At 43.6% G+C, this 9,344-nt stretch overlaps 1 long non-coding RNA gene across 1 annotated transcript; it reads left to right on the top strand.

The window, feature by feature from the left end:
* The first annotated feature begins 1,612 nt into the window (after positions 1 to 1,612).
* LOC110145680 (uncharacterized) lies at positions 1,613 to 7,069 on the top strand. Its single transcript, XR_011485197.1, has 3 exons — positions 1,613 to 3,270; positions 5,831 to 6,004; positions 6,614 to 7,069. It is a non-coding gene; the product is annotated as an uncharacterized lncRNA (long non-coding RNA).
* Positions 7,070 to 9,344: the final 2,275 nt, after the last annotated feature.

Here is a 9,344-nt window from a genome sequence, read left to right as displayed (position 1 = left end):
TCCTTCCAGTGAATATTCAGGGTTGATTTCCTTAAGGATTGACTGATTCGATCTCCTTGCTGTCCAAGGGACTCTCAAGAGTCTTCTCCAAAAATAAAATAAAAAAGAGTCTTCTCCAGCACTACGATTCAAAAGCATCAGTTATTAAACCAGTGCATTGTGACATGCTTAGCAAAGTGCCTGACACATAGTAGGTTCTCAGTCTCTCCACCCCACCTGCCTCTGAAATTTAATTAGAATCAATTATAATCAAGTAGAATGTTTCATCATCAAATCTGAATGTCTCATTACACTTAAAGTCAATGTCTTTATTCTTAACAGTTTTTGATAAAAGATGAACGGTAACTTTCATGTATTTGAAAAATAGTCATAATAAATTATTTCCCCGCCTGTGACCAGTAATCTTAAATTTTGATTCATGCAGTTGGTAAACAATCTGAAAACACTGAGTCTGTGCCGTACACTGAACACTGCAGACTCATCTCCCCTTCGGTTGTCCTCTAAACTTTGCATAATCCATTCTATTGGAATATTTAAAAACACATATTACTCAGAACTCTAATCAACTATGAATGCTTTTTTTTAAAAAGCATTTTTTTTTCCCATTTTTTTTCCCCCATTTTTCCCTCTGCCAAAGAATTTGACTATAGTTTCCATTATGGAGCATCATTTTCTAATATTTTTCCTGTTTGTGATCTGATTCTTAATGAGCCATAAAAGAAATTAAGAAATAAGAAACAGGAGTCAACACAGAAAAAGAAATGTAAACAGAAGTTGTAAAACAAAAAAAATTTAGGATAAGGAAATGGTTCTTTCCTGCCCTACCTCGTCCCCCCCTCCTCCCTCCTCCGTTTCTCACAAAGCCCTGCGTCCACTGCAGGAGGTTCAGAAGGCCTCAGGTAGTCTGGAGCTCTGACCTTCACCTAGCTCTGGTGAAATCACCTCTGTGACCTCAGACGTGTTGCTGGTCATTACATGAATGTCTTAACTCCCAACATCCACAACCTCTGGGACTCCACCTGGGCTGTGTATATGATACAATCTTTCCCATTCTCTCCAGCTGAGGACTTCCTGTTCTGTGTCAGGTTTTAACACATGAACATCAAGGCCAGGTCTCTGCTTAGCGTGTTGAGGGGTGTGATGCTGGGATGTGGGAGGACCCCCACAGTGAGTCTGTCACTGGTTTCACTCCGATGTGTCACCCTCTGCTGGACACTGTCTCCAACTAAAAAAGTGTAGCAGTTCCTGCAGGTCTGACCTGCCTGACTTGTCTTTGCGCCATTAACCTGGTTGGTCATCTCAGGTAATTTGACTCCTTTGGCCACGGTGTTAACAGCTCACCTCAGTCACAAGGCATCTGGGGCCACTGGATCCCAGGCAGGAATTGCACACAAAGGAGAAAGAATAGGGGCGGAAGGGTGGTTTTCGTGGCTGTGAGCTGTCTTGGCTGGCAGCCTGCTCTCCGTGTGGTAAAACACAGCTATTTGCAGCAATGGCATGGGATATTACAGAGTTCTCTCTGTCCTGAACAAATAAGTTAAAATCTCTCTGCCTTATTTTTTTTCCCCATGGGAGGTAGATAGCTGAACCCCCTAGTGGAGCCAACAGCCAACAGAATAAAGAGGAAAAGATGTAACAGCTGTTTCGGCCTGTGAAAGTCATTTTTATTTACTCTAGACATAGAACAGAAATCACTGCAGAAACATATCGAGACATTAGTGCATGTTGGTGGGGGTAGGGAGAAGAATTAATTACTGTGTCTCAGGCTGTCCTAAAGCATCACACTCACATACAAAGACTTTTTGTTCTTGTTGCTCAGTTGTGCCCAGCTCTTTGCGACCCCATGGACTGCAGCACGCCAGGCTTCCCTGTCCTTCACTATCTCCCGGAGCTTGCTCAAAGTCCCGTCCATTGAGTTGGTGATGCCATCCAACCAGCTCACCCTCTGTCGCCTCCTCTTCCTCCTGCCTTCAGTCTTTCCCAGCATCTGGGTCTTTTCCAATGAGTCAGTTCTTCATGTCAAGTGGCCAGTGGATTAGAGCTTCAGCTTCAGCATCAGCCCTTCCAACGAATATTCAGGGTTGATTTCCTTTAGGATGGACTGGTTTGATCTTCTTGTTGTCCAAGGGACTCTCAGGAGTCTTCTCCAATACCACAGTTCAAAAGTATCAAAGACTTTAACTTCAGTCATTTGTATTTTAACATTTTCATAACATAATGTAACCAGGAAAAGTAATTTTAGACTTTACATTGAAGAAGCTTATTATTAAGAAGCCATTAAAAGCTATCAGCCTTATGTTGTTAAAATTGCTGTAGAAGCCAATATGTTGCTTGATTTTGTTTGAAGTCTAGTGGCCTAGAGCAGAAAGTGGAGCTGGTCAAGCCTGCGGGATTTCACACTAAGCCTTGACTGTGAGGTTGTCAATGAAGGAAAGTTACAGGGCTCAAAATAGCCTGGAGTTAAAACTCCCCTCCGGTCCTCCCCACCATTCTATGCAAAACAAAAAACTCTCTCACCGAAGGGGGTGAAAATGGACATTAAAGTTGATTATGCCCAGTTCCCAGCCGGTCCAGCCTCTGGCCGATCTCCAGAATTCCTTGCCCCAGCCCTTTAAGAGATAACTACTCTGAAGAACCTTGGAGAAGAATAGGCCCCCTTAAGACAGTAGATCTCCACGTATATGCCTACATACACTCACTCTTTTCTTGGGTTAGGGCAGCAGCTCACTAATCTGACTGCTGCCCCTTCTCGCCTCATTAAAGGTGATCTGTTCCTGTAAAGTGCAGGTCTCCTTCTTCTGAACCTCTCCTTCTCTAACTCCCTTACCCTACAAACTTACAAACATCTTACAAACTTCCCAAAACCAGGAGGAGGAGTTCACCATCTCTGCAGTCTGTTTCATTTATAAATGTTGTTTAGTCGCTCAGTCGTGTCAGACTCTTTGTGGCCCCCTGGACTGGCTCCTCTGTCCCCCTGGGATTCCCCGGCTGAGCACCCTGGAGTGGGTTGCACCATCCAGGGTTGTAACTGTAGAGCTGCGTGGAAACTACGTGTGATGTGCTCCCCTCCGCAGTGGTGAACTGCTCCGACTCAGGCTTGGTGGAAAACGACATCTGTCAGTCACGATGAACCAGAGCCTCCCCGAGGGTTTTGAGTATGGAGTGTCGTGTATCAGTATCAGCGCAAGAGGGGCTCCTACCTGCTGGGATCTTCTGCCCTCACCTGCACGGCGAACGGCCTGTGGGATCGCTCTCTGCCCAAGCGTCTGGGTGAGTGGGGTCGTCTGGGCTCTCATGCCGCGGAGCCCTGAACACCACCAACACAATATGTGTTTTGTTAAGTATTCAGAAAGGTACTGATTTTTTCACCTAACCCCATCACAAATTGTATTAGTTTTTATGATATCTTTAAGAGGGCAAGGAACCCGGTCAGCTCTGCCTGGACCCTACTGTCCCTGTGTCCACTCCTCAGCTCGTTTCCTGCTTCAGCCCGGCAGGTGGGCAGATCCACCGGTTCACCCAGGTGCCAGCAGCCTCCAGACTGTGCCTCTCGCAACAGACCTGCCTCCCTGGGGACCCAGGTTCAGAGATACTGCAAACGGCTAAAATGTGGAATCTCCATCTACCGACCCAGTATCTGTGGCTGGAAGCGTGGAGCACTCTGGGGGCCTCATTTGTCTCATCAGCTCTTCCGGGACAGTCCAGTGTGAGCCTGATAAAGACGACACATCCTGGTTGGCACCTCCTCCTGACCCTTAGGTTTAACCAAGAGGAAGAGTACGATGCTGCTCCGGGCAGACAGAATTACAGTTCACAGGTCTGGCTTCCCAGAAAACGTTATTAACAGTATGCAGATAAGCAGGGGCGTTTTCTTTTTCACCCACTAGCTACATTATTACTTTCTTTCCCTTGAAATAGCATATTGTCCTTGAGTTCAAAGAGAATCGTCTTGTGTCTTTTTAAAACTGTCTGAAAATGAAGGAAAGGGAGTCACTCTCCTTGGTCCTTTAAAAATCAATCAGAAACAAAACCATTCTTAAAATCAATATCTGATGTTTTTAGTATTCATTTTGTGTGCATAGAGAAAATGGGAAATGACAATTACATTATGAATTGAAATACTGAAAAATTGTAATGGTCCATTTTATCCCTCATGATTACAGTGTTTTCAGTACATTTTCAGAGTGCACTGGTGCTGGCGACTTTTCCTGAAAGTCAAGGTCCCTCAAAGCCCTTTGAATATGCCTGGAAACCTGTGTCAAATTCTAAGTGTAACAATACAGTTAATTCCTATGGAGAAAGAGAGTGATGCCTTTCAAAAACAAATGTACAGGCTTATATGACCAATAAAAAATAAATCTATAAATGTTACAGTTCTCAGCATATGTTATGTGTTCTGGTTTTCCATGCCTTCACACATGGGAATTTTTCAGAGAAATTAGTTTTATTTTCTCCCCAAAGATTTGCTGAGCCTCTTCCCTGGGGTCCCCGAGACTTCCATTACTGGTTGTGATGATGCCCCTGCGCCCCAGGCCTCCAGGAACCTGCTTTTCACTGATCTCGTTTTCCCAGCAGGCGAGTTCCCACCTCTGCTGTCCTGAACCGCTGCAGCTACCGCAGCTTGGGAACCGCGCTCTCAGAGGAGCGTTTTGTTTTCACATCGGCAGTGGCTAAGCCAGCTTCCATCTCCGTTTGTCCTGTTCACTGCTTTTTTTATTTACCTGGAACTGATCATTCACCAAGCACGTCACTGATTCAGCACTAGTTAGCTTCTTTTTAGGACGCCAGTAAACTCCTGTCTCCAGTGAGTGGAGGTCAGGAGGAGAGAGTGTCAGGGGAGGGCGAGTGTGACTCGGGGGGCACTGGGGCCTTTCTGAAGCCTGCCTCTCTGGCCAGGCTCTGCGGTTGCTGATGACCAAATGCAATCTCTCTTGGATGTGAAATCAGCTCCCTTTGGATCATTTCTGGCACCCTCAGTCCAGTTAGTTGTTTGAACATGGTATAATTTTTTTTTTTAATGGTTGACCATAAAAATTTTGGACTTTACAAAAAGAGAGATAGAATCTTTACCATTCTGTGGTAATCTGGATTCTAGAATTTTCTTTTTTGAGGAATAATGATCAGATGATGGGCCTCATTTGGTATAAAGAAATAAGTGGAACACTTGAGGAAAAAATAAATCAGTAATTTATCATTACTTTTTAACTTAAACATTTTAATAGAGGATATATGTATATGTATAGTTGATTCACTTTTTTGCACAGCAGAAACTTAATATTATAAAGCACCTAGATCCAATTTTAAAATACTAAAAAAAAGACATTTTTAGATTGCCACTTATTCAAGGAAAAATTGTTAGAATGGTCTCTCTAGTCAGGTGATCTGGAAGAGGGAGCAGATTTTACTTGAGTTTTGTCTCCATGCAAAGCGTACTAACTGAAGAAATAATGGTGGTAGCTTTGGGGATCTGTGTTAGTCTGTATCATTTTGTATGTACCTTACTTACTTAGGATACAGTTAAGGAAGATGGAAAAATTTAGGTAGATGACTTTCTTTTTGAAAATCTCAATGTCAATTTCTACCTTCAGCACAGCTACCTTAATAAAAAAAAACAAACAAATAAAAACAAAGTTTCACTGACAGACCCTTCCTGGTCTTCAGTAATGTGTGAGGGAGGGTTGTCTGGAAGTTGACGCTTCTCATCCACAGGGTACCAGGGATGTGTTTCTGTCAATAGGTGGTGATTGTATGAGTCTCTGTAGTACAGTGACCAACACAGAGCAACTTAACAGGAACAGTGTACTTACTGATTATTTTCTTTTTTTTGAAGTGATATCATGTGGACACCCCGGCGTCCCTGCCAACACCATACTCACAGGAGACCTGTTCACGTATGGGGCCGTGGTCCACTACTCGTGCCGAGGGAGCCGCAGTCTCGTGGGCAACAGCAGCAGAACCTGCCAGGAGGACAGTCACTGGAGCGGAGCCCTGCCCCACTGCACAGGTGAGCTGGCGCGGGCAGGCCGTCCGTCATGCGAAACACGGACTGGGGCTCCCATCTCTAAAGTGGTTACTAACCCACTCCAGCCACACACGCCCCTAGATACACCACCGGCATCTTGGGCTTCTTCTCTTTAAATGCCTGTCCCAGCATGGTTTCTCCATCATCAACAATCACATTGGTCCTGTTTGGAAAAGAAATCAGCTTAATTCTTCCAGGAATGTTTCATAATAAAACTCAGTGGATCACACCTCTTACTTGATTTTTTTATTCCCAACACACCTTCCCCCATCTCCTTGTGGGCATCCTCACCAGCATTTCCAGTGAGCAATTCCTGTACTCATGGCCCCAGTGTTTTGTTTCTTCCAAAGAATATCAATTATTGTCACTACCATATTTTAATCAACTATTTTGATTTTAGTTATATGGAAACAATTTCTTAGAGTCTTCTACTTTTGTGCTGTAATAAAGAAAATCTGTCTCATAAGATTTCCAGAATGTTCTATGACTGTGATCATGTTTGATATATATTTACATAAAGTTTATTCTCTTTAAACATAACAGCCCTGTTTTAAACAGCATCATCTATTGCCATGTGTTTGTGTTCCACAGGAAATAACCCTGGATTTTGTGGTGATCCAGGGACCCCAGCCCATGGGTCCCGGCTTGGAGAGGAGTTTAAGGCCAAGAGCCTCCTCCGCTTCTCCTGTGAAATGGGCTACCAGCTGCGGGGCTCGGCCGAGTGGACGTGTCTGCTCAACGGGTCCTGGTCAGGACTGCAGCCCGTGTGCGAGGGTGAGTGGGTCCCAGCCTGAGAGTTGGCGCTGCAGGTGGAAACCGGGTAGCTCTCTCTGAAATGACCAGAGACGTTCTGCAAAATCCTTCAGCTTTACACTGTTTCTACAGTTAATTAATCTATCCCCGCCCCCAAGCATATTAGAGAATCATCAGGAAGCATGATTGGGCAAATGGAGGCACTCTGACTGATCAAAAGAAGGTAGAACACCAGCCTTGCCCTCTGACAGTCCCCGGTCTGGGGGAGGTGTCTGTCTGTCTGCCCCTGGTGACATCTCCGAGTGGCTCTGCAGTGTGTCCCGGTCTAGAAAGGTGTCTGTCCTTGCCTGGTGACTGTCTCTGTGTGGCTGTCAGTATGTTATGGCTGGTGGGGCTGAGAACGCAGGTGAAGTGGCTGTGAGCGGGGCAGGTCGTGACGGGGGCTCCCTGCTGCTGGAAGACGTTTCATTAACATGTTACTTCCAGTCTGTCAGTGCCCCGGTCTTAATTTCTTGCACTTTTTAAAAAAATTAACTAACTTATTTGACTGTATGGGGTCTTAGTTCCATCATGTGGGATCTACTTCCCTGTCCAGGGATCAAAGGTCCCTTGCTTTGGGATCACAGAGTCTTAGCCATTGGACCACAAGGGAAGTCCCTCTTGCAAATTTAAACAGTGAAAAAACTAAAGCAGTTGAGAGTAAGTCAAGTTTTCTGTAAAAATCTCACTTGGTTGCTGGGGTACCACAGTATGAGTTATTTCCCAACAAAACATAAATGAATTCATTTATTTGATTAGGAGAACTTAATTGGATTTCACTTCATGATGTACTTATCCCAGACTATGCAAAGTGCTTTTTAAATAGCATTTAGTTTATCAAAATGGTGTTATCACTGACTCAATGCACATGAGTTTCTGCAAACTTCAGGACATGGTGAAGGACAAGGAAGTCTGGCATGCTACAGTTCGTGGAGTTGCAAGGAGTCGGACATGACTTAGCGACAAATTCAGAAATTCAGAGGGTTCCTATAAAATCCTCTTAAACTTTTCCCTCAAAATCTGTGTACAAAAAGAAGTTACTAAAATGTTTCAATGCTGAAAATATTTCTCAAATATTCAATGTTCCACAAAATTGGTTATTTCCAATTGCACTGTACCTGGAAGAGGGTATGGCAACCCACTCTAGTATCCTTGCCTGGAGAAACCCCACGGACAGAGGAGCCTGACGGGCTACAGTCCACGGGGTCACAAAGAGTCGGACACTACTGAGCAACTAAGCACAACTGCATTGTACAGAAATCATGGAAAGCTGTGTGAGTGATAGTTCAGTTACACTCAGGGAAACCACAAATGATGTCTAGGAATATATGACTAATCCCTTCCCACTCCTGCACACACACTTACAACTCTTAAAGTTGTAGAAAATCTATCACTTTCTGTTTTTTCTTACTTGCTATCATAGGTCCGTATCTTTGGGGCACACATTATTTTCTGTAGAAAGTGGGGTTATCAGCAACTTTTCATTGCCACAAAGGTTAACCATGATCTATGTACTCAATCCCCTGACCAAGGTCATGCCCCTCCTAATGAATTTACCTTCTCTGAATCTATTAAAAAAAAAATTAGATCCTGATGGGATACTTCAATAAATTTTAAAAATGGGTTCATGAATTACAAAAGAAAAATAATTGAAAAATTCTTAAGCATCAAAAACCTTAAACTTCTGATAACTATTTTCATCACTTTAAATCATGTTTTCTTTTGTTAAGATCTAGTCTTTGAATCACAGGCTCACTGACTTAGCTTTTCAAATGGATATATCTTACCAAGTTGTGTAAACATAACTACATCTTTGGGGTAACTCCTAATCCTCTTTCCCAGGAGATTATGATAAGGTTGACCTTTATTCATGTAATGGACATGTGATTAAAGTGATGATAATGAAAAGAAGAAAAACACTAATAGGACTATGTCTATACAAGATGGTGGCACTTTGCACTTAGTATGGCTTTCCAGGTGGTTCAGTGGTAAAGAACCCAATGCAGGAGACGTGGTTTCAATCCCTACATTGGGAGGATCTCCTGGAGGAGGAAACGGCAATCCACTCCAGTATCTTTGCCTGAAGAATCCCCATGGACAGAGGAGCCTGGCGGGCCACAGTCCATGAGGTAACAAAGAGTCAGATGAGACAAAGTATGCATGCACATGTGTAATCTTACAACAGGGAGCAATTATCTTTTTTATCCATTTTATAGTGAAGACACTACATGTTGAGAACTCGAATTGATCACTCACATTGATTTTAACTTGTATGAGCAGAGATTCAAACCTACTACTAACTCAGTTTAACAGCAATCATCCTAATATAGCATGATAAGTGAACAATATTGATGCCAGTAAACAATAATGCATATTTGGAATAAGTATGATGCTACCTTTCTGAACTGATGATGCTATCTTATTCAGTTCAGTTGTTCAGTCGTGTCTGACTCTTTGCAACCCCATGAACTGCAGCATGCCAGGCCTCCCTGTCCATCACCAACTCCCGGAGTCCACCCAAACCCATGTC

Source organism: Odocoileus virginianus, chromosome 32 (assembly GCF_023699985.2).
Source record: "Odocoileus virginianus isolate 20LAN1187 ecotype Illinois chromosome 32, Ovbor_1.2, whole genome shotgun sequence".
Taxonomy (NCBI): Eukaryota; Metazoa; Chordata; class Mammalia; order Artiodactyla; family Cervidae; genus Odocoileus; species Odocoileus virginianus.
The sequence above is the reverse complement of the archived record's forward strand: the minus strand, read 5'-3'. Positions and strand labels throughout refer to the sequence as shown.